At 45.0% G+C, this 24,595-nt stretch overlaps 1 protein-coding gene across 6 annotated transcripts in view; it reads right to left on the bottom strand.

The window, feature by feature from the left end:
* The window catches only part of TCF20 (transcription factor 20), a 130,479-nt gene extending 106,825 nt beyond the window's left edge, over positions 1–23,654 (bottom strand). For 3 of the 6 annotated variants that reach the window (XM_085569837.1, XM_021552788.4, XM_085569840.1), the window contains exons 1-2: positions 23,391–23,654; positions 11,944–12,054 (exon numbers count right to left, since the gene is read on the bottom strand). The gene's annotated coding sequence lies outside the window, so the exon portion shown is untranslated. Of the gene's footprint in view, positions 1–11,943; positions 12,055–18,139; positions 18,162–23,390 lie in introns of those variants that run through there. The other 3 variants (XM_085569841.1, XM_085569836.1, XM_021552792.4) reach the window with 3 other exon arrangements.
* Between the last annotated feature and the right edge of the window lie 941 nt (positions 23,655–24,595).

Here is a 24,595-nt window from a genome sequence, read left to right as displayed (position 1 = left end):
CTCTATTTTGTGCCACCCAAGATGCTCTGAGCAAGGATGAAAAGGGCCAGGAAAGAACACTTGAAGATAAGCAAGAGTAGAGACCTGATGCTCTAGCAGAAACCTTCGACTTTCTCAGGAGGCTAAGAGGCAGGGGAGAGAAGATCACACACATCAGCCTGGGATGCTGGGTCACTCTTTTCTCCTTCCTACGTGTCTGTGGCAAGTCAGTCTTGTCTTCCACATATTAAATATCTCACAGTAGTTTTAAACTCCCATCTGAGCACACAGGCATTTCAATGCTGGTATGTGGTCAAGCACATGAAGAATGGAGGTAGGAAGTTCAAGAGAAGACAGAGAAGGAAGCAGGTTTGAAGCACTACAAAAATGAACTAATAGGTCAGAAGCAGGGAAGGAAACAGTCTGAGGTTATGAAATGATATAACAACTGGCTTGAGAATGCTAGGGTTTTTTTTTTGTTTTTTTTTGTTTTTTTAAAGAAAACCAGGAATCTCACCAACAAAACAACGTAATAAAGTACAGTACCCAACTACCTGTTCAAGGAAGAGCCTTAGTCCTTACATGAGCATGAGGCCAATATCTGCCTTTGATGCTCCTCAGAACAATCTGTTCACTCAGCAACATGCTGCAGTAATGTCTAAAGCTCAGTGAATGATTGGCCCATGCTTGAATGACTTGGCAGATATTCTGGGGCAGAAAGATATTTTGTCAAGAACAGCACAACAACACCCTCCCCAATACTTAAGGAAACAGCCATGGGATTGCCATCATCCAGAGAGGACTCCAGGTTTTAATAAGGTCACATCTGAAAGAGCCCCACCTAATAAGCTGCATGAAAGTCAATTTATCGACCTCAGCACATGAAGTTGCGGTTGCAGGGTGCGTAGGTAATTCATACCTGATGCTCAAGGCCATTCCCTCCGGCTAAAAATGGGAGACCAATGCGATTTCTTACATTTAATTTAATTTAGTAATCCAGTGCTTCATTCAGAAATGCAAGGAAGAGTCTGGTTAAAACAAGATTTTTATTTTGACAATGTCACTTTAAAAACAAATAGCTGGCTGCTCAGTTCCCTTAGCAGGAGACAGCAGGTGCTCAGCTGGCTGATTTAGCAGCAGCCACAACTGCCACCACGAGCTGCTGGGTGCAGTTCACAGGCTGTAATTCCCAATTCCCCTGACGCAGATTCCCAAGGAGGGGGAAGGGCTAAGGAAGTGAGAGGAAAGGCAAGGGGGTGAGTTTAGGGTGAAGTGTTACTGAATTAATGAACAAACCTCACTGACACTTCCCTGGGGCATCCTCATTAGCCTGACGGGCACCTAGGTCAGCTGCCTTCCTCCAGCCTTGTGTGCACAGCTTCCTGCATAGGAGAATTAAAGTCTTTTCACCCCTCCTTGCGTCTCAGGAAATAACATGCCCACTTTTTACATACATGCAATGCCAGCAAGATCCTCCGTGATCTTCAGAGACCTTCTCCAACGGCCTCACTTTATGGAAACCAGTGTCCTCAGTAAACAACCAGAAAGCAGGGAGACCATGTTGTACGCCTCATGCCTACAGAAAATCAGGGCTATGGAAATGCATCTTAGAAGAGGATATGGTACAGTTAGAGGCCTGTGGCAGAGATTATTAGAGACCACCTTACAATCATCTTTAAAATTAGAAATAGATATCTGCATGTGACTTCATGGTTTGGTGTTTGTTGCAGTTTGGCAATTGTATTTTTTAAAGCATACAATATACAAATGTCAAGACAAAAATTCTTGCTATTTCCTTTACCTCACCTATCTTGCCCATTCAGCAATGAAAGCTTTTTCTAGGCTGAAAGACTATGAGAATCGGTGGGCCAAGAAAATGGTATCTTCCCGAACAGCTGAGAAACTGAAAGCTGTGTTGTTAAATGGGAATGGGATTTTACTCAGCTCACAATAAATTCTGGATGGTCTTCACTTGATTTTGCTACTGTCTATACCAAGACTTGTATTTATTGAGTTGTTTTAAGCTGCAGAAAGGCAAAATTCTCGTACCTACAATTAAAGTATTAGAGCTCACAAAAACATCCATTATACCCCAGTAGCAGTTCTCTAAGGCCTCTAAAAAATTAAAACACAGAGCACACATTACTCTTTATTGCAGCCTTAGCTATATCAAGCTTGATGACAGTACCATTTTTTAAATCCATTGTGATGGGGTGAATGGGGGAGATAAACTGGTACAAGCCTAGTTTAGAACAAACATTCCCTTTGGGTCATCTGTAAAACTAATCTAGACCTAACACTAGAAAGCACGCTCAAGGACAGAAACAAAATCCTTCCACTTTTTTTGTAAGCATACTATCAGAGGAAGAGGTTTGAGTAAAAATAATAATATATCAGTGTGTTAGCCGACTGTTATTGTTGGCTACTCAAGCAAAGTAGGATGTCAACAACCCAGAATTTACAAGGCTGGGAGCCTGGTGGGTCCCTGGTTTTTATTTTGTGCCAATTCGCATTCATTCGTGCTCCTGGGTAAGTGATGATGCCGTCAGCAACTTCAGCCCAGCTGGAAAAGTGGGTTAAGAAAGCAGTGGACACTCATCAAAAACTAGGTCTTGCCTGCAGAGGGGCACACAGGAGAGGCAAGCTGAAACACTTAAATGTAAAATGACATAAAACATCTGTATGGACAGATTTATACAGAATGCAAATGTACCCCTGATTTGCCTGCTTCACTACTAAACCTATTTTTACTAAATCAGCTGAAAGTTAATTTCAATCTAAATAAGGGTATGGTCAGATTAGCCAAGCAATTGGGTCAGGGCAGACTAACAAGTTGCTGTCCTTTCAGATAGATATCAGTAACTCACCATATGTGCTTCCTGTCTTCTACAACACAAAGAAACTTACAGTATCCTCAGAGAAATTACCCACAAACTGTTTTTGTGAGACTTAAAAATCAGAGGGGCCAGTTTGGCTGGGAGTCAGCAATCTGGTATGTTGGCAGGGGCAGGCTACAAAGGATATCCCAAAAGTTGCCAGTCTAGCACTACTTCTTGGCTCCACAATTAAATAGACATCAAATTCTTAATTTTCCCAAAAAAATACAGCTTTGACCCTGTAGGAATGCTGCCTCGGGAACACCCAGAGAAGTTGCCACCAAGAAGAGGCCTGTCTGCTGTGGGACATTTTCCAGCCACTCAGAAACAAGAAGCCAGGCAAGGGCTGTTGCCAATTCACACACGCTACTCCAGGACTGGGCAGTGACTCAAGAAAATTGCTTCCTGACATCCTCCCAGCAGCGACCCCAGCCATGCACCTGCCTCAAGAGATGCTAGCATGCCTTTATGGCTTTGACAAGAGATGCCTCACATGTACTGGCTTCTTTACTTGGAGAAGGGCCCACCAAGCCACCTGGGTTCAACACTGGGTGGACAGATCTCATGTAAGTGGACACTGAGAGATGAGCTTGTCATTGAATATGGGGAAATACAGAGCTGGCACAGTAGCTGTTTCTTGAGGAACAACAAGTTGCTGGCTGCAGGGAAAACCCTAAGTTGGTGTCCACCTGATTTTCAGTCCTTCCTACCCCAGGGTTACATCACCTTTGCGATTTTGTAAGAATGAGAAAACAAGGACAGAGAGAGAGATGTCACTGCTCCCCCAACCCTCCTGCACCAGGAGCTGGCTGGGTGTGGACTCAATCCATTGTATCTGACCATACCAAAACCCTTCCAGCCAATCTGCCAGCTTGTCATGAGCACCATTCTCTCCTGGCAGTTCCATCTATCAGCACACACAAAGTGCCAGGGTTGCTCACTGTTTGCTCTCTCCCCCTCACCAGGGCTATGCAGCATTAATGTTTCACCGGCAGCTCTTGCTCTTCTCACAGCCCCATCAAGCACATCTCTGCTCTGACTTACTGCCCCAGGCAGCTGGCTCCTGACCCCCAGAACCCACAGCTGCCCCAACCTAGCTGCCCTTCAACCCCAGCTGTGCTCTGCATGCCTTTGGAACAGGAAAGCAGCAATACCCCTCACTGCCCCAGGCAGACAGCTTGGACCACCAGATTCATCCTGCCTCCAGCTTAACTGACATATTAAAGCTGGAAGGGGAAAATGCCCAGCACCCGCCCTGCATCCCTGCCAGCCCCCTCCCTTCCCCTGCTTGCCACCATAGCGTAAACCCTTTTGTTTCTCAAAAATATTTCTCTGCAGAAATACAGCAATTATTTCAGAAAAATCTCGCCCCTCACCACTGGTATAAATACCACAGTCTGAGACAGTAGCTCTCTTGATGATTGCAGACAGTGGAATATTCCAGAAAAAAAGGAAGATTTGGGAAGGGGGAGGGGAGGAGGTATCTGGGATCCAATCTTTCTCTCCCTGCCAATCCCCTCCATCTCTAGCAGATTTCATTTTTATCAACAGGATTTCTGTGAAATTTTCACTCAATCCTCCCTCTCTCCCACTTCAACTCCCAGATAAGCTCAAAGGTGCACAAGAATAACATGCTGCTACCCTTTTCTTGCAGGCTGGACAAATAAGTCCTCAGCTAGCCACATGGAAGCCATTAAAAATATATTAACATACCCAGCAGGGTCTGTCACTTTTTCTTTTCCTCCTCCCCCCCCCCCTTCTTCTTAAACACAGAGAAGGAAGAAATCTTGCCACAGTAACAAGAGGTTTTCATCAAGTCTCATTACCTCAAGCGCAGCCGCGCACCACAGCCCCCACAGAGAACAGCCTTCGGTTCCCGCTGTCATTAAAGGAACAAAGATCTTAAACAAAAATTAAACCCTGGACAGCATGAAGTTGGGAGCACATGAACAGATCAGGCAGGGAAGGGTATGAGAAAGCCAAGGGGATGAGCAGGAGCAGAGCTACCAGACAGGGCTCCACTCCAGCAGCTCGGGAGGGATGGGGCAGGTTAAATGTATCCCACAGAGAAGGGCAGAGGGAAGCATTTTCAACATTTTGAGCCAGCATCAAGGTATTTCCCACACTTAGTGACACAGCAACATCCTGGAACATTAATAAGGCTCTGGGTGAAGCCAGTCCAGCAATAATGATAAAAAAGCTTTGTCTCAGTCTGTGATGTTCCATGAAAGGATGATTTTGCACACTTTGACACATGTCCATTTTTACTCCAGGGGGTCCTCATCCCTTCCAAACAGTATCATGTCCCATGCATCCTGGAGCGAGTGCACAGCACATCTTAACCCGCAGCAGCTGCTCTAAGCCTGAAGCAGGTGTCCGGTGGTCTTTAATAGCTCGGGAGGAGGGTTTGAAGGGTGGAGGCAGCAACTCTACGTTTAAACAAGAGATTTCTATACCAGAGTGTTGTTAGTCAAAGGGCTATCAAGTCAAAGTGCTCTTAAACTGTAGTTTTTCAAGTATTTCTTTGAGCAAATCGCTGGGTTAAGCAGCTTTCCTCTCCACCTTGGCTACTTTAATCCTGATCAATTCCCTGATCCAGTTCAATGTGCAGCAGCAGGTTCAGCTGCACTGGCACAGCTGAGAAGCAGCAGCAGGAACTGCTGAATATAACCCTCATAAAATGACACCCTTGGATTCAACAGGCATGACACTTAGACCCAGGGGAGCAAGACACTGCATGCAAGCCCTATGAAAACAAAGGGGAGAGGGATACTTCATATATGGTTAACAGGGAAGGGATGAGCTGAGTGAAAGAGGACACAAACTAACCAAAAATCTGGTGACAGTGTGGCCATGTTTTATGCACCTCTAGACAAGACAGAAGTTTTATTTGTCCCATGGGAGTGGAGAAAAGCAAAAAGCTCTCCTTTGTGAAGTAGGCAGTGCAGTCAGGAAAGGCAGAGCTTGCAGAAGAACCAACAGCAGCAAAGCACCATTTGGAAAGGTGAACAAAAACCTCTGAGGATCAAGGAGTTTAGGAATCCACAGATGGTGAGGAGTAAAAACTGGGTGGGGATACCAGAGAAATAACTCACTTGCAGAGCGGTGAGGAGCAGAAGGGAGCGAGGACATGAACTGGAGGACAAAGAGGCAAGATGAGGATATAGAGGGTCCATGCTGGATACAGAGGAGGAGATCAGGAGAAACACTAAGAAAGCTACTTCACATCTCTGTGTCACAACCATTCTGGTTGTGAACAGTTCAATGGGTCATTGTCCAAACAGTTCACACACCCCCTGGTTCTGGAGTAATTACATCCATTCTTTAAAAAGACATCACATAACAAGGTCTACCAAAATTATAGAAGCAGATAGGAGTACTGACTGCACTAGAAACCAACTAGAAAATAGTGTCAATTTCATAATGATATGATGCAAGTCAAAGATACATTTGTCTCTACAGCACTGAAACGTGCTCTACTCATCCCACCTTGAAAAGGGAATGCAAGAAATTGCAGAGGTTCAGCAACAAAGAAAAGAGACCTGAAAAGTATCAAATATTTTCATGAAGTCCACATGGGCAAAACAACAGCCATGTGCTGTGGAGTGAAGTCTTCTATTGCCTCTTTACTACAGCACATACCAGGGCTGTGACACCAAGGTGCGTGCTGTTCTCCCCAGGAAACCTGTCCATCTGCTCACAGCCAGCCACCACAACCTGGCCTAATTGCCACCAGCCTAGGAAAAGCCACTCTTTGAGGAGCTAGCAAGGCAGACTCTTCACCCACAACTGCCAAATTGGATACACTGCATACAGTCTACATTGCTGAGCCTCATGGTTGGTATTTCCACAGCCTCACAGACGAACAGCTTGGCTGGGTTGCTCTTCCTTGCTGCTTCAAGAACACAGACATTACAAACTCTGTCATGTAAAAGAAATCAAAAGCCCTGCTTTAAACTGATTGCAGGAAAACACTGGAGTCTTACCCACACTTTTGGATTTGACAGCAACACAACTAGGTCATGGGATAGCTGTGCTGTAACAGATTCCTTGGACTTGGCTCTATCCAAGGTAGAGACACACACAAATGCTGCTTCAGCGTGCATTTCCTTACTTGCAGCAGCCTGGATTCCTGAAAACGGACTAAGATGACGAGTCTATCTCGGATCACAATTCAGGCCTTTGAAGTGGGCTCTCAGAGCTCAACTTCTGCAACAGTCTCCAACAGCAGTGCTAAGGACAGTGGAGTCTGAGACAAGGGGCAGCTGCCTACAGTTGAAACAGGTCTATAATAAATGTCAGAGGAGAAGAAGGAGCAGGCTCTAGGCAGCACATACAAGGAAGGCACTGGTATTGATGCAGGCTAAGGTCATCCCAGGGACCAGCACTCTGACACTCATGGTTAAAGTCCAATTAAGAAACATTTCCTGACAGAAAAGTCTATTAGGCTGTGGAACAGGCTCCCACAGGAAGTGGAAGAATCCTCATCCCACTTCTCTGTAAGGAGTGATGCGACAGACAGTAGGGCATCAAGCCCTAAGACTGGTGTGATTGATACAGAAAGTCGCATAAGATGCCTCAGGAGTAACACAAACTTTAGAAATTTCCTCTGCCCCTCCTGCAAAACATCTCCTCCACAGTTCTGCTGATACTGCTGCTTGCAAGGCAGAACCATGAACTACACTGTAGCCTGGGTCATTTCACCTATTTGGAGGAATGGGGCTTCTAACCCACAGCAGGTAACTAATGTATGCTACAGCACAGTCCTGCCAAGGGCTGCACCCTCAAAACCAATGGGATGATGTTGGCAGTACAGCAATGAGATGTGAGGAATTAAGAATTTCTTAGGCCATGCTACAAGCATCTTTATATTAACTCAGTCTGCATGAAATAATGCAAAGAAAGGCAGTGGAGGATGTAACTAGGATGGAGGGTGTTTATTAAATTATGATTGAGTATGGTCAGACTTGTGTAATAGGATATGGCCTAACATATGTGGAGATTATCTTAATCTACAGCAGACAATGTCCCTGTTGATAATATATACAGTATCAAGTAAGTTTCTGACACACTGGACTGGCACTAACTTAAGTGTTTGAGGTCTGAAAGACTGTCTCAGTTTATACTTTATTTAATGTTTCATTGCACCCCTTAGATATTTCCCTTTTTCTATTTATTTAATGCAAAAATATCAACTTGGTTTTGAACTGTGCAGATCAATAGGAATCCTTACTTTATCATATTTAATGCTAGCAGATGCCCATCTCCTATTTGGTTTGTGGTTTTGTTGTTGTTATGATTTTTGAGGGGTTTTTTCTCTTTGGGGATGTGGGGAAAAAAAGTGTTAAGGGTTCAAAAATTAACGTTTCACAAAGTTCAAAATTAATGTCTCAACTTGCAACACACTTCCCCTCTCCCACAACACTGGTTACAGAAGCTACCCAGGGCTGACACCACTCATGAAGCTCCATATGGCTCTGCTTCTCCTCATTTCTCCTCAGTCTAACAAACTTTGGCACCGCTCAGATTTTCCTGGTCCTGAAGAAACAGGAGAGATTCCAGCAATTACAGTTTCTCCTTCCTTTGCTTTTACATAGCTTCCATGGTGCTGAGAAAAATCTATTGTAATGGCAAAGCATAAAGGCAAACTTGTCTCAACACCATTGGCACTGTAGAGTTTTTCATACTGCATTCATTATTGGTAACAATTACTTATATTGCATTAGAGTTGAAGGACTTCAGTAACATCAGGGCACTTCAAGCTCAGCACAACTTACACATACACCAACAAATGTCTGTGCCTGACTAACAGGCTAGTAAAGTCTTTTAAGGTAGAAAGGCTTCAAAACAGATTGCCATTTTAAAGCACCCATGAGTTGACAACAGTTTGTACAATTATCACAAACCACTCAAAAAAGGCTTCCAGTACACCTGGGAAGCGACCATGTACAGAGTAAGTACCCTGCATGCACCATAACTCAGCAAGTGCTTTTTGCAGCTCCCTTCTACACTCAGTCATGAAGGATATAGATCATTACAGCCTCCAGCTATAGAGCTTTAGCTCAGAGAGTAGCAGCTCACACTTTCAGCTCTGGAGATCCCCAGTTCAATCTGCTGCATGTCAGCCAAGAGGGCAGCTGTCATATAATTACAGCCACAACTTTGCATGTGAAAAAGTAGGGAGAATGAACAGAGATCTTATTATAGAATTCTAGTTGCAACCTGCTGAACAGCTCCCTATTTAAAGTAACTTCTTGTAAAGAAGAGGGAGAGGGGGCAAAAAAAACCAAAACAAACAAACAAACAAAAAAAACAACAACAAAAAACAAAGGAAAGAATCTTTCAACTCAGCTTCCTAATTCCCTCTGTTTTGCAGAACAAACCAGTCCTGCTTTGCAGTCTTTTGTTCCAAATGCATATGTACACTAGATGAAGCACACAAGTGCAGAGTCAGGAATAAGGCTCCTGGTTTATCAGTCCAAAGAGGAGAAAAAAGAAAAAAAAAAAAAAATTCTCATTCTGCAACTGAGGCATCCGAAGTCCAACAAGGCATCATAGTTTCTTCCTGAACTATAACCATCCCACAGCAGGCAACTCACTTAGATATTCAATTTAAGTATTAAAATTTAAGATCAAGAAATCTTAAGTCAGTTGCATCCTGTTTTCTTCAAGCTGTACATACAAGCTCTTAGGAAGATTTAACAGAACAAAGAATCCAAGAAAATAGTATGTTTGAAATACAAAGGTATAAAGCATAGTGGAAAAATGCACTCTCAAATTAGAAGTTATTTTAGTGAGTTCAACATAAAACAGTAAGACCAATTTTCTTCTTATCCATTCACTTTCTGCAGATCCTTCTGCACACAGAATAATTTTTGAGTCAAACTTTCTTCCAAGCCAAGATAGTCAAAACCTACATTTGAAGCAACATAATCCAGTTTTGAAGAAACTGGGAAAAAAAAATCAGTTTTCCCGCAAAAACAATTCTAGAAACCTGTTTGAAGCTTAAGATACAGATTCCTTGCAGAACATTGTTTTCTCCTTGACAGTTCCATCCATCCATGACCCAGAAGTACAAAACTTGTGGGTCTCCCACTGCATGAGGTGAATCAACCATTTTGGACCTCAAGTAATAAATGGGAGCTAACTCCAACTTCCTGCAAACTACTTACCTGCTTGCTAAATACCACTTAAGTGGACTAATGTGATTCAAACTGTTCAGTACCTGCCTGCAAGAACACAGGCTTGCTGAAACACCTCAACTAGTTCATGCATTCTACACCACTGGCCCTCCAAAGCTCCCTGAAACACACTGCCATGCTTCCAACAAGATTTGAAGAAGTACCTGGTCTCCAGCCAAGCTGGAAGGTGTTCAGGTAAATGCTAATGCCAAGCACAAACCTGCAACAGTAAACTCCAGAACAGAATTCAGCAACACTTTGTATTTAAACCGGCTGAGTTCTCTGGTGACATCCTCTCACCAGCCTTGTTTCTGAAGACCCATTCTCATTTGGCTCTGCTTCTCCCTTCAAGCAAGACCTACCAGGAAACACACAAACTAGCTGACCATCTCCCTTCCTTAAGAAGAGAGTAAGGGACAAAATAAAGGACACGAAGCCCAGTTTTGAAGACAGTTACATGTAGCTTCAGCAGCACAGATGCATTTAGGGTTGATTATGGACATGAAGCAAAACCCTGGCTGGGGCTCGTCCCACAGGAGAACCCATAAAAAAAATTCACCTTCCACTCACCTCCTGCAACTAAGGAAAGCTCACAAACATCTGAGCCACACTTGTCCAACAAAAGCAGTACAACCCTATGCAGAGATGACTGAAAGGAAACACCATTATGCTATTTTCTGGTATTTCTTCTGTGAATTCAGCACAGCTAAAAGGTCCCAGATAGACATGCTCTGAAGACCCAAATTCTCTGCCTGCCTTGAGAACACATGCAGAGGGAACAGCAGCAAAACTTATACATACTTTTCTCATCTCTTCTAGCTTCCCAAGGCTGAAATGACTGACAAAGGTCCAAAATGAGGAACACACATAAATTACTAACAGTGCACTAGTAGTCTCACTGTTGCTGTAACAGTCTAAAGACTTAACAGAGTCAGGCTCTGCGGGGAAATACTACTTTACTTCAAAATCATTCATTCAGGAAACATACAGAGGAAAAAAGAATCACTCTGCAGCGCATTCTGTCAAACCCCTCAGCTTTAAGACCCTTCATTTTTAAAGCAAAAGCAATTTTAACAAGAACAGGAAATTGATGTGAAGCATAAGAAGCTTCAGATTTCAAGTAAGCAACACTGGAACAGCATTACTTCCGGACACAAATCCCAACACACACATCTTCTCACGCCTGATCTGGAAAGCCCATCCCACTTCTGAGAGCCAGGTAAATGTTCTGTTTCTGCAGCCTCTGCTGGAACAACAAAGTGGCAAGCCAGAGAGAAGACAATGGGGAGCCATGCTCTACCATTTGGAAGAGAGCCAAAAAGCCACTTCAGTTTGTTTCTTGGATTGCAACCTGAGCTTTACACCCAGGCAAGAATCCAGATTCACATTCCCACCAAACTTTTATTTCATTCTAGGTTTCATGCAGTACCTGCTGCCACAGACGCAGCTTCCTACTGACATATTAGCCTCCGCTCCCTTATTGCAAGGGGAACAGTTTATGCAGGGGTATTGGTCTGTTTTACATTAATTTCAAGAATTAGAACAAATAACCTGAATTTTGATATTTCTGGAAAAAAGTTAAATTATTTTCATCTTTCTTAGTAATCAGAATAGGTCGACTTTGCATTTGAAACACAAAATTTCCCTCATAAAATAGCTGAAGTAGTTATTGAAATGTTTTCTTTACCAAAGTCTGCAAAGCCTCTACACTATTAATAACATTTTGAATATAAAGAGGCATAACTTTGCTCCATACCAACAAAAAAAAAAAAAACAGTCAAGTTTTCACACAATGAAACAATTAATTTTTAAACTAGTACTTTCTATTAAAAGTTCTCACATTTAAAAACCCAGAAAGGCTTCCAGTAACTCTAGACACCAATGGAGGCAAAGAAAAAAGACCCTACCCCCAGCTGGATGGCATTCCTCTCTTTGGGTGCAATGTGGCAACATTTGATTGACGCATCTGATCCATTCCAAAACTCCAGGCGTTGTTTTAATCATCAATGGGTAGAATCCTATTAATTTTCAGGGAAAAAAAAAAAGAAAACCAGAGTAGAATATGGATACAGGACACAGAGCACCTCATGTTTGTCTAGCAGATCCAGCTGATTTAGCTAGATCCACAATAATCAACAGATTGAAGACCAAGTTGATGACAGAAACTCACATCTACCAGCATAAGCCCCTTTTCCCCTTCCACCCTCTTTCAGTCATCTCAGCTCAACCCAGTCTCTCAATACAACCTGGAACATTAGTCCTATACCAAAGGAAATGAAATAGGAACAGGGAAAGGAGTGGGAAGTGATAAACCAGGGTAAATAGGGATAGCATGAAAAGCCTATTGGCATGCAACCAAGAGCCTACACAGGCCCTTGCTACAGAAGAAAACAGGAGAACAAGCACGTATGAGGAGACAGCGGGAGAACAGATGTGGGAAGAAGGTTCAAGTGTCCCTGGGCTCAGGGGGTAAGAAATGGCAGCAGAGCACAACAGTGAGCCCCAGCACACACAGTGATCTCAGCCTTCAGCAGCAGCACCAGGTGACCCACTGGCTTGGTGTCTGCCATCATAGGCATTTTCAGTGTATCAATATTGATATTTCATGGTACGAGCAATGTCATGTGAACCTTCCACATCAACTAAGGCTTCCCAGTCTATCCATAAATTTATTTGGCTATCAGCCAAACCCAGATCCACCAATACTAACCATTTTTGCTCTGAAATAAGCCTCCACTTACACTCTTGCAACAAACAGTCACTGTTGTTTCATTTCAGCACTGATGAGAACTGCAAGCCCTAAGGACCCACAAACATAAGAGGCCGCACAATTCTAAAGGAATTTACCCATTCCAGAAGCAGACAGAAGGTGAGCATCTGACCCTTCCGCCTGGCCAACTGACACATCAGACCAGCCCACATCCCATTCAATCGAACCTGGAGACCAGTACCTTCCCACTAGAAGTAGAAACCTGGCTAAATGGTCAGCAGGACATCAGGAAAATACTCCTGGTCTAGCTGACCAGCTACCTGTTTGGGAACACAAACTGCATGAAGGTCTTCGGATTCCCTGCTGTTCCTTGGTTGTTCCTTTTATCTGTTCTGTGTTCCCAAGTCTCAAGAGGATTACCAGCAGAGAAGTTCTGGGTGAGGAAAAGTAGAGAAGGCAAGAACAAGCTGATGTACTGCAAAGGGAAGGAAGTAGCAGGTTGAAGATGGGATTTTACAGTAGGAAAACTGGTTGCTAGAGTGTAAAGCACAATCTGGGGGGAACTGAAGGTGCTGGTCACAGAAAAGAGGCAGGCAAAGGCTTGCTACTACAGGGAACAGGAAAGGCCTGTAGCCCTGGGCTGATAAATCAGGTATTATTGCCAAAGTCTCACACCAGTCCCTGAAGCCTCTGGCATTGACTGGGGGGCTCAGCAACAAGCAGAATCTGCCACAAGCATGTCCACCCAACAGCTTCAGGTAGTCAGTTTAGAGTATCTCAGGCCCAGACCATTAAGTGCCCTGATGATATGGACACAGACCTTGAATTCCACATGACAGGTCACGTGGAACTCACACAATGAGAAGGATTCACTGCTTTGCCCAGCCTACACAAGGACCACACAGCTGCAGCTCATGCCTCCCTTAGGCTCCTCAGAGCCAGCGGCTGCATTCCCAGCCAGCCTGCCTTTGTAACCAACCCCCTGCCCGCCAGGAGGGCCTGAACCCTGCACCATCAGCAGTGAAAGCACAAACCTCCACCTCATGCTCTAAATAATTAAACTCTGTGGGAGCATCAACAGACTCATAAAACTCTTACACAGACCAAGCCAGTCATTAATGGGGGTCAAAGATGAGTGCTCTATTTTTTTTAAGAGTGCTTTGATGCGTGGAGAGAGTGGTGAGAGGAGATCTTCATTACCCTTCTCTGATAAATTTTTCCTTTCCTGGCTATCAACACCTCCTACTTCCACCCAAACCCCAAACTGCTGGCAATTATCCGGACAGCCAGAGACAATTGTTAAGTTGTGTTTGGACGACATCTGTGCTAGCTGGTCACCTGCAAGTAGGGAAGCAGAGGGCCTTGCCGAGCAAAGCCAGGCTCTACCAGAGGCTCAGCTGGTGCTTATTTTGAGTATAGGTTTCCCCAGGGCCAGTGCAATGCTTAAAGTCATGCAAAGCACAACCACACACACCGTCTCCCCAACAGCAAGGCACGGAGCAGAGCACAAGGCAGTAAAATATGTCAGGATTATTAGCTTGGGCTCAGAGCCAGAGCTGGGAACTGCCACAAGGGTAGAGAGGCTGCCTGCAGCCCTGCAGGTCAGCAGGAAGGAAGTGGAAGTCCCCTGACAGGCAAGGAGAGGCAGAACACAGGAAAGGCAAGCCATGGCTGAGAAAAGGTCACAGAAACACTAGTTTGACCCACCCCTTCTAGCCTTACAAACGTGTATATATATATATATATATGTATACACACACATACAAATGTGAGCTTCTTGCTCCTGTGCTTTGTTCAGATATTTAAGGAGAGGTCTGCTCTTCCCATTCTATCTATATTCCCCTGGTCCATACCAACTTTGGAGATGGTTTCTTAGACTTTCCATTAATGAAAGCCTTAGGTGGAAAGAAGGAAAAACAGGCAGTTTTGGAGAAAGGATCACCACAAGCCAGAAACGCCCCAAGCAGCAGGCACAGGTGCACAGATGCTGTGTTAGCAGCTCCAATTCCACCTTGCACCAGCCTAGCCTCCGCTTGCTTTCTCTGCTGTATTTGCTTTGTGTGGAAGAGAGGCCCCAGACTGGAAGTGGCTCCAGGATCTCTGCTACTCTGCCAAAAATGACTGGTATAGCAAGGCCAGCTTCTGTTTTTTAATTATAAGTAGAACTGAGAGATGCCCATTTTTTCAGGTCACTAGAAACCTTCTCCCAACAAGTTCCAATACTTGGACATTCAGAGGGAAGTCAGGAGATTTACACATAACATTAGTGCTCATCTTTTCAGGAACAAAAGCAGCAGCTGTTACTTCACTTATTCTTGGAAATAAGGGGGGAAATAGCTAGGACTCTTGAGCCTTGGCACCTCTTCCCTCTCACCCTTTGGCTACCAGAGCTCCTGTGACTATTCAGGGCAGAAGTGCTCCACAGGGCACACATTCCAGGGGGCTGAGCCATCCCACGTGGCCAGGCTCAAAATGGCAGACAGCGATGAATAGGATAATTAGAAAGTACAACAGCAACCGCAACATAAAAACAAGCAGCTTCTATTACAAGAAACAGTTCTATGGCATGGTTAGATCCATCACCCCATATGCTGGGTTGTGGTGGTGCCTCAGGAGCCTGCTGCTATTATCTGCTTGCAATCACATTTCAGCCCGTCTTTCTGCTTAATGCTTGAAAAGCAAAGCTAATAAGATGCGCTCTCTCTGCTTAATGTCTCCAGTTCTCAAGCATGCTCTGTACTGCTTCAACTGATGTTCAAGTAACACTGGCCAGGAGGATGCAGTGCAAACAAAAAGTAAATAAAATGGAATTACCTATTAATTTTAGTCCTTCTTTGCACCTGTTTTGTCTAAAATTTCTTCTACGCTTGATCTTTGCAAACAAAAGTCAGGAAATTCCCATTTCCCCCCTCTACACCACACCCGGCTCCCATATGAGTTCCCTTCTTCAAACTGCTCCTCCAATGGTATTTGGACGATTAATTATAGCTCAGACCTCTCAGGCTTCCCTCTTACTGTCTGGAATAGGTTTTGAAAATATTTGCTGGCTAGGAACCTCCAGATTAGGATGTCTTCCGCTGGCACAGTAATAGCCCCTCTTTGTTAATCTATCTGAAATGACCATCACATGCTCCGCTTCTCCCTCTCCCTCCAGTACTATTTAATTACTACAGTCCTACATGGGAACTCTAACGTGCTCTCAGCATTTCAGATCTGAGGACAAACAGGACCCCAAAACAGCTGCTTTTTTACTGCATTCCTTTGCACACCAAAGGGCAGCTGGAGCATTGCTGGAGTCAGCTACAATACCTGGATCTTTATTAGAGCAACCATCACAAGAGCAGATAAGCTGTCCCCAGACAGGGCAGATTGCATGAAAATTCAGCAAAGTGATCCAGGAAGAGACTGGCTTACAGGAACACCCATCATCATGAGGAGAAAAGTCACCCATTACAAGCACAGCAGAAGATTTGCCAGAAAAACAACAATTAAAAAAAAAAATAAATACATCGGCAAGTATTTACATGAGAAGAGAAAGAGATGTAGGTGGAAGACAAATCTGCCAAGATATATATCTCTATCCAGGAGCAGGGAAAAAAAGAGAGACTGCAGAGATGAAACCCCAGACAGCCCATCAGCGTGCATCTGTACACACTCCCCAGCTAATACCCACTACACCAATCAGAATAATGGCAGCTCCAGAGAAGACCCCGATTATCCAAGCTCCTTCACTAACATCTTCCCCAGAGGCTGCATGCATGTGCAAAGGAATGGAAAAAAACCCATACCTCTCAATGAGAATACTTCCATCATTTTCTATATTGCTCCCACTCTTACAAATGTATCTTTAAAAAAAATATTGCAGCTGGCTTATAAATGTGTCAGTTTTTAAAAAACCCAAACATAGCCTTGAAAACAAAGACACTTTGTAGTCACCGTATCCAGTGGCACAATTATTTAATATCAATGCACTGATTCTTTCCTTTATTCACTCCATCCTTGGAACACAAAACCACTGTAACAGCCACCCAGTATATAATCTTACCATTCAACACGACACAACCCTACAGTAGCCTTTCTTTTGCCATGTCTTAGGCTACCAATGAGAAGAATTTAGGTTTAAGTGTTTCAAAAACCCAACCCAACTACAGTACAGCATGAAACAAATCTCTAATTCAAAGCTGGAGCAAATTCTCTCATCCCTCCCTATGACTTTCCCTATTTGAAAATGGCTGCACAAACATTTCTAATTTGTGTGCCACACCAATTGCAACCTGCCCCTCCTGCCAAGTACAGCTGCTGGGTCAGTCCACACATGCACAGGCTCAGTGCATCTGCTGCCTCTGGCACACTGCTCTTCACTGACATCATCTCCACCTTCATGCTGTAGAAAATTCACCAGACAGGCACTGTTTATGTTCCTTTAGCCATAAGGCAATTACTGTAGGCCAACAGATGCCTCCATCTCATCTCCAAATGCACACTCCAACCAGCACTGTGCCCCTGCTAAGCAGATACTTGGGCATGTGTCTCATTGGACACACGTCCTCCCCGCAGCCAGCACAGGCTAGTGCAGATACACCAAAACATCAGTGGCACAGCCAAGGCAGAAACACCACCCCTGCCAGTCAGCAGAAGCCTTGGCCAGTTCCCATGGAGCCTGAGCTTCATCTCACCCTGGGCTTCACTGCAAGACAGCACTATTCTACAACACCACAGCAATGTCCTGCAAGGCCTTCCCAATTTCTGCTAGTGTCTGAAAACTAGTTAGGCAGTAACACCTGGAAAAACTGCAAGCCACAGCTCAGAGAAGGAGAGACTTCCTCCTGGTGCCATGGTACCCAGCTCCAGTCCCAGCTCACCACAGCATGCAGAAAACTCTCCAGAGGTTTCCTCTCCTTGTCATTTACTCCAGACCACCTGGTCCCACCAGCTCCAGGGTCTCAGTCCAAACAGCTGCCATCACCAGGTTTGGGGAAGAAGCTCTTTTACAAACTTGACCTACAGCTATCCCACCAGGCAGTTTCCTTTTGCCCCCTCATAAAGAATGATTACAGCTACTATTTTCTGAGCCTGTTAATAATAATATATGAGCCAATAATAATAATTCTTAGGCTCACAGGAACTACAGTGTGTCTCCAATTGTAGAGGCTGTGAAACTCAACCTTTTCTCCTCACCCCCCCCCCCCCCTTCTGAAAATACTGCTTGGGAATAAAGTCGGCATCTGGAGGCACAGGAGTATATCTGAGGGACAGAAGAGGTGCAGGAGGGAACGGAGGGATCTGAAAATGAAAGATGAGGGTGAGGCTTCACATTACAACTGAACCAGGGTAATAGGTCACTGCTGCCAAAAAAAGGGGGGGCCCATTTTCACCTTTCTTTCATTCCTTACCTTTCACTGCTGGCAAAACAAATCTCGCCCCTCCTTAGTGGCAGCTCTGATACGAGCTTGAACCTGGTGAACAGGTTCAGCTCTCTGTCCTAGGAGAAAACAATTAACTTTTTTATGATTTTGGGCAAGTCAGCTTTCCAAAAGCCGAAGAAGCTGTATCCACAAGGCAAGAACTATGGCCACAGAGCCAGGGGCAAGGAATGATCACCTCTCCTAGGAGGAGCAAGTGGTTAGATTGGGTCAGCCACAGCAAGAAAATCCATCCCAATGCACATGAAACTGCAGTTTCATCTAACAAGGTGACTGGTCAACACAAAACAAGTGACCTAGCTGAAAAGCCTGTAATAAAGGTGTTTGCTGATACTCTTAAAACAGGTAGCTTTACCTATTATCAAGGTGTCCACACCAGTAGCATTTATGAAGGAAGCCATGCAGATGAAAAACAACACTAAAACTGAACAGACACAAACTAGACAGAAATACAAGAGGTACTGCAGGATTTCCAGTAATAATTTTCTCTATTTCTAAATTGGACTTTGTTATTATCAAACAAGATGGCTGCCTTCATTACTATGTTAAAGAAATGTCTGTTTTCATTACAAACTTAACAGTTAATTTCAGGGTGAATTTTTCTTTTCCCATTAGCTTCTACATCATCAGATGAACAAAAATTATGCTTTTCTTTTATTAAAAAAAAAAAACAAGCCTATATTAACTCCACTGTCTTTATTTCTCTCCACCTCCTCTGCTCAATTACTAGAAGCAATTTACAGACAATAAATGTTAACTTCACAGCTGCCTGTATGAAGTATTCCCTTCATTTTATAGATGAAGTTACAGGCTATACAGAAATTAATATCAGCAAGGTCTACTTCAAAGCTGGATAAGCAAGAGGAACAGATGCACTCTTAGAGAATATAGATCATGACTATACTCTAGTAAAACTAATAATAAAGGATTAAGAATGTTGCCAATTGGATGTAAATTCTTTGAATGTATCTGCTTAAACACAGTAATAAACAAAAGCTTGCTTTGAGGTTTTGCTTGGGTTTATTCTGTTATTATTAGGAACAGCCTTATGAGATTTCAGATATACTGCTCACAGACCAAACATTCTTGCTTTACTAGTAAACATTGCTTAACTGCTCACCTCAGGACTCAGAGAGGGGTCTCTTCCCAGTTGGTGCATGGTCACCAGGAATCTACAGCTGGAAACTCTGTACATAATTTTAATCGATACAGATAAGCAAACCAGGAGAGAGTCCAGTGTTATCTGACACAGCCTCATGGGCTTTGTCAGAGCTAGGAGGAGCAAGAACCAGTGTCTGTTGTTGCCAGCTGCCAGCCATGACTGTGAAAAAGCATTGGGAGTAGCAACACTAAAGGGGAAAAAAGAAATCCAAAGGTGCAGTTTTATGCAGGCACTCTTCTGATGATAACTGCTCCTTAAGGCTTCATAAAAATGCACAGCCAACTTGTCTTCTTCCACACATTATCAGAGCTCAGAAATAGCACCTGAGTCTAGTTATACAATTCAGCAGGCACAGCTTCTCCTAGGAAGCAACCACCACTGGCATGCAGGTACTCCAAAGGCTGAGTCATCTCAATAGGCCCTTCAAGGGAAAATAATCCTATTAAGAATTGGTGTGCTGGTTTTGAAAGAAAAAAGGAGTGTTAATTTTGGCAGTTAATTACACTGCTTCCACTCCATCCATTTTCTACCAAACCTAAAACCTGAACATTAGTAAATTTACCATGTTCCTCTATCCACCCCCAAGGTCCTTTCTTGACCCTAATTCCCTCTTTAGCCAGCAACTGCCTGTCATTGCCCATTTTTCCTTATCCCTGACTAACACAAATTAGTATTTGTACAATCGCAGAGCTTGAAAAACGAATTTATGGCTTAGGCCTTCATTTCTAACCTGCATATAAATTCCTTCACCTGAGGACAGGTTATAGCACTGCCCCTCTCCCAAACTCTTCCAAAGGGGTGGACTGAGAAAGAAACCAGTGGCTTAGGTCAAGAATTTTACTTTTTAGACTGGTAGATCCGTTGTGGATACTGATTCACTGATATTTTTCTAATATAAGAAACATATAAAGCCTAGAATTTGATATCTGCTTTTTAATTAAACTGAAATAAGTAAATCACAGCCTGTTGCCATGGAGAATGAACAGACACGGCCTCTTGACTCCAGGGCAGGATCAAGCAGGAGAGGCAGACAAGGCTGTTAAATTAAAAACACCTATTTTAAAGCAAATGGTCTTGATAATTAGCAAAAAAATGTGGCATAGGGAAATAATATAACCATATGGCAGGAAGTGGTTTTCAAGGTGAACTACAAAGCCATTTTAAATAAATTAATAAACTGCTGGAGCTGCTGGGTCATCCACAGAATCACATATGCAGGATTAAATGTGATTTTTAAAATATAACAAAAAATAGTGATTACCTCTTCTTTCACTTTCCTACCTATAGCCTGCATCTGTATCTGTTCTTATTTTTAAGGACATTTTTCAAGCAATTAATGCTTGCACCTATTTGCAGTTACCAGAGAATCATCAAATTCAGACATTTTCAAAAGCCTTGCAGTTTATCCTGAAGCTAGAACCAAGTTTATGGGACATAAAACGTTTTATCTATACTCAGTGTCATCACACAATCCTGGTAAGGTCATCAGGCACTAATAATCATTCCTGAATCTGTGCATCCTTGTTATCACTTCACAACAAAGTGACTTTGGAGAGAATTTGCCCTCCACACACCATGTGCCTGATCCTGTGCTACACTTCTCAAGAAGCACAGCTCAGAGAGAGTCAAAAAGTAACTCTGGTTTATCAGTGGGAGGCTGACAGCATATCCATGCTTGGCTGGTGGACAAGAGCCTTGCACATTCCCTTCCCAGTTTGTCTGGAGCACAGGCCATCAAAATATTCCACCTCTTTTAAGATACTTCTGCCCTGCTCAGATCTAAAAGAGCTGCAGCAAGGAAACCCCCTCATCACCTTTTTGAGCCCAATCAGGGCAAATCTGAGCAAGACTGCCTAACAAGTTCCAGTAAGCATGTGGCCAAAGTGCATCAAATTCATAACAGCTTAAAATACTTGAAATAAACTGAACCTGATGACTCAGTTTCAAAAATGTACTGTACATTCTTTTAAAGGGAAGGGACAGATGAACTAACTTTCATTTCAAACCTCCCATCAACGCTAGAGAAAAAGCCAACCTTTTCTCCTATCCCATGAAGACCAGGTGTCAGCCACAATCATTTGGTCTTCCACAGCAGCTAATGACCCACATGAAATGAACGCTCAGGGTCTCAGATCAGACCCCTGTGACACAGCTAGTTGGTTATATTAAAAACCAGTCACGTTCTCAGCCCTCAGCAGCCCAACTTGAACCAGCTATTGACAACTTGCCTTCTGTTTTCCACTATGACCAAGAAACACCCACAAAGTGAATAGAGTTGGGACAGAAATCTTGGGAACAGCAGGAGTTGCGGGAAAATGCACAATTAAAATTAGTATTCTCTGTTTTCACAGTTTTGCCCAGTCTTGGAACATTTGCTGCTTTAACTAAAGTCACACTGCTTAAGATGTTTGGCTTCCATTAAAAATAAACTCCAGGTCCAAGTCAGCATGAAGATAGGCATAAACTTGAAAATCTGGTTCACCCTGAAGGACACCAAATCCTTAAAAATGCTAGGATGGGGGCAGCACATGTGGGCTAATTCATAGTTTTTGAACAGTCAAGGCTAACAGCAGTATCTGCCCAACTTCTTTTGTCATGCACCCCATTTCTTCCCAAACCCTGCAGCAAGAGGAGCAGTGAAATACCTCAGGACACATCAGCTAGAAGGTGCTACACGCCCTTGGCTTCCTCACCGCCCAGCACCTTCCCTGGCATGCCAACAGTTTCCTACTGCTTGAACCACAGTTCTGCAATACCACCCAAACACAAATGGCTTTGCCAGAAACTGTTTCTGCCCTCACTGGTACTTGGCACATAGAGGGCAGCAGGTGGCTTTGTAGTTCGACTTGCATTTAAGTTTGACTTGAAGAGATTTAACACAATTGTAAAGGCTGCCCAAGCATCTCCCTTTGAAAGGCAACTGTGTTTTCTTCTCCATCCACACAAGCCAAAATAACCACACAGAGGAAAACTCCTTCCCAGGGATACTCCCAGTTGGACAAAGACAGGGTTTAGGGGCACCTCCATTAAAACATAAGCCAGTGGTCACTTGCCATATGAAGGAAGATCCTAAGCATGCCCAGGAGAGATTATTTTCAAATCACAGCATACTGGGTCACAAGCCAATAATATTTTTTTAAAAAAAACAACAACAACAAAAACCATGACAACAACAACAACAAAAACATTTAAACAACCAAAACCAGACAAAAAAACCCCACACAGTGTGATCAGCAGCATCACACTGAACCACACACACGAAAGAGGGGCTAAGAACCCTGCCCAGGCTGCCCACAGCTCCTCATTCCCATCACCAGTGCCACCGTGCCATCTCCATGCAAGCCCCACCTGCACCCCCAGCAAACATCCCCAGGGCCGCCTTCGCCCACCCACAAGCTTTGCCTGACATCTGTGCCCCCGGGAGCACTTCAAGCCCCACCAGCCAGGTAGCAGGCTTCCCAAACAAGCAGAAGCTTCAGCGGCCAGCCTTGCTGGGGTATTTTTGCCTCGGCAGTGCGGCTGCCCGGGCTCCCAGCGGGAGTTTCCAGCCCTAACCCTCGAGGAGCGTGTGGCACACGTGCGCGCCCGCCGCTGTCAACAACTTCCAGCCACCGACCCAGTGGGCAGGTCCCGGGGGGCTGGCCAGATCACCACCCCAGCACTGATCTGGCCTGGACGCTCGTAAACAGGACAGCGCTTTAACAAAAATAGAGATCACCTTAATATTATCCTTAACAGCCAGAAAGGTCACGACGTGGAGGTCCGTATCGGGGGAGGGGAGGGAGATGGGTAAGGGAAGGAGGGGGGTGGCAACGCACAAACCCCCAGGGTTTTAACTGTTTGACTGCCGTAAAAAATGAAATAACATGAAGTAACTGCAGACTAACGAGACGGACAGACCCCCATGCGCGGGGACTGCCCGGCTGCCCGAGCCGCGCTCACACGAGGGAAGGCGGCGGAGGGACCCGCGGGAGGGCGGGTGTGGAAAGCAAATAACACCCCCAGCAAGCGCCACACACGCCGGGGTCCCACATACACACACCCCTCGCCGCCGCTTACCTGTGCGGGCCGGCGGCCCTCAGTGTCCCATGGCAGCCCCGTCCCGCCCCGCCCCGCCCCGTCCCGCGGCGGGCACAGGAGCTCCCGAGCCTTTGTTGCGCGGAGGGGAACGGGAGCGGGTCCGGGTCCGGGTCCTGTCAGCTCATGTGACGCGCGGGCTCGGTCTCCGCTGCCCCTCCTTGCCGCTCTCCCCTGCCCGCCCTCGGCCGGCGCTCGGCGCAGGCCCCGCAGCCCGGAGCGGGTCTCGGGCCCGACTGGCTGCTGGCGGAGCGGCGGCGGGGAGGAGGAGCCGGCGGCGGGGCGGGCTCGGCGGCGGGGCCGGCGCGGAGGAAGGCGAGGAGCGCTCTGGCGGCGGAGCGCTGCCGGCCTGGGGCGGGGGCGGCGGGCGCTGCCCGGAGGGCCGTCCTGCCCCCCGCGCCGGGAGCGGTAATGTGGAGCCCCGAGCCGGGGTTTGTTCCCCTCCTGAGGCTGCTGGCGATGCGCTTGGGGCCCTGATGCACAGGCCCGGGCCTGCCGCTGCAGTCAGGAAAGTAAATAAAAACGTAATTATGCGCTTTCTAGTTGGGGCTCGCAACGAAAGAGAGGAAAAACCCTCGTTTTCTCCAGAAGAGATCTGAGAAATAGCAGTGCTGGATCAGATCAGCATCCTGCCTTTGAGGCCACAAACCCTAGGAGTCGGCTACAAGAAACAGCCCACGACACTGCCCCAGAAGACTATGACCATGATCCTGTGGTCAGGCACTTACCAATAGCTGGGGTCTTCATATTTAACAGCTCCCAAAGGATTTTTTTTTAAAAATACATTCAGTATTTTTGGTTTTGAACCATTTGAAATGTTTTTGTCTGCTCCACCATGCAGCAATCATCCAGCCCTCTTCTAAAGAGAGCATTTAATCCTTTTGTTTGCCAAACTCTAAGTAGGGGGCAGAGATTCCTGCAGGTCTTTAAAACCCCAATATGCCATTTTTCTTCACAATCCAAGACTGAAAGACAACACCACCAAGCCAGGACTTGTAGAGGAGACACAGGTGACATTTCTATCAAAAATGCAGACAGCTCAGAAAACCTCAGATTCCCTCATCAAACACAACCACCAATTCAATGAGCAGCTTCCCTGCCATCCCAAGATTGCTATTCCACGGGCATCAGTTTCCTAGACATCACAGCTGACATTAAAAATGGCACCCCAAAAGCCAGCACATACA

This window comes from Lonchura striata, chromosome 1A (genome assembly GCF_050655825.1).
Source record: "Lonchura striata isolate lonStrDom1 chromosome 1A, ASM5065582v1, whole genome shotgun sequence".
NCBI classification, from domain to species: domain Eukaryota; kingdom Metazoa; phylum Chordata; class Aves; order Passeriformes; family Estrildidae; genus Lonchura; species Lonchura striata.
This window is presented reverse-complemented; position numbering and strand designations above follow the sequence as displayed.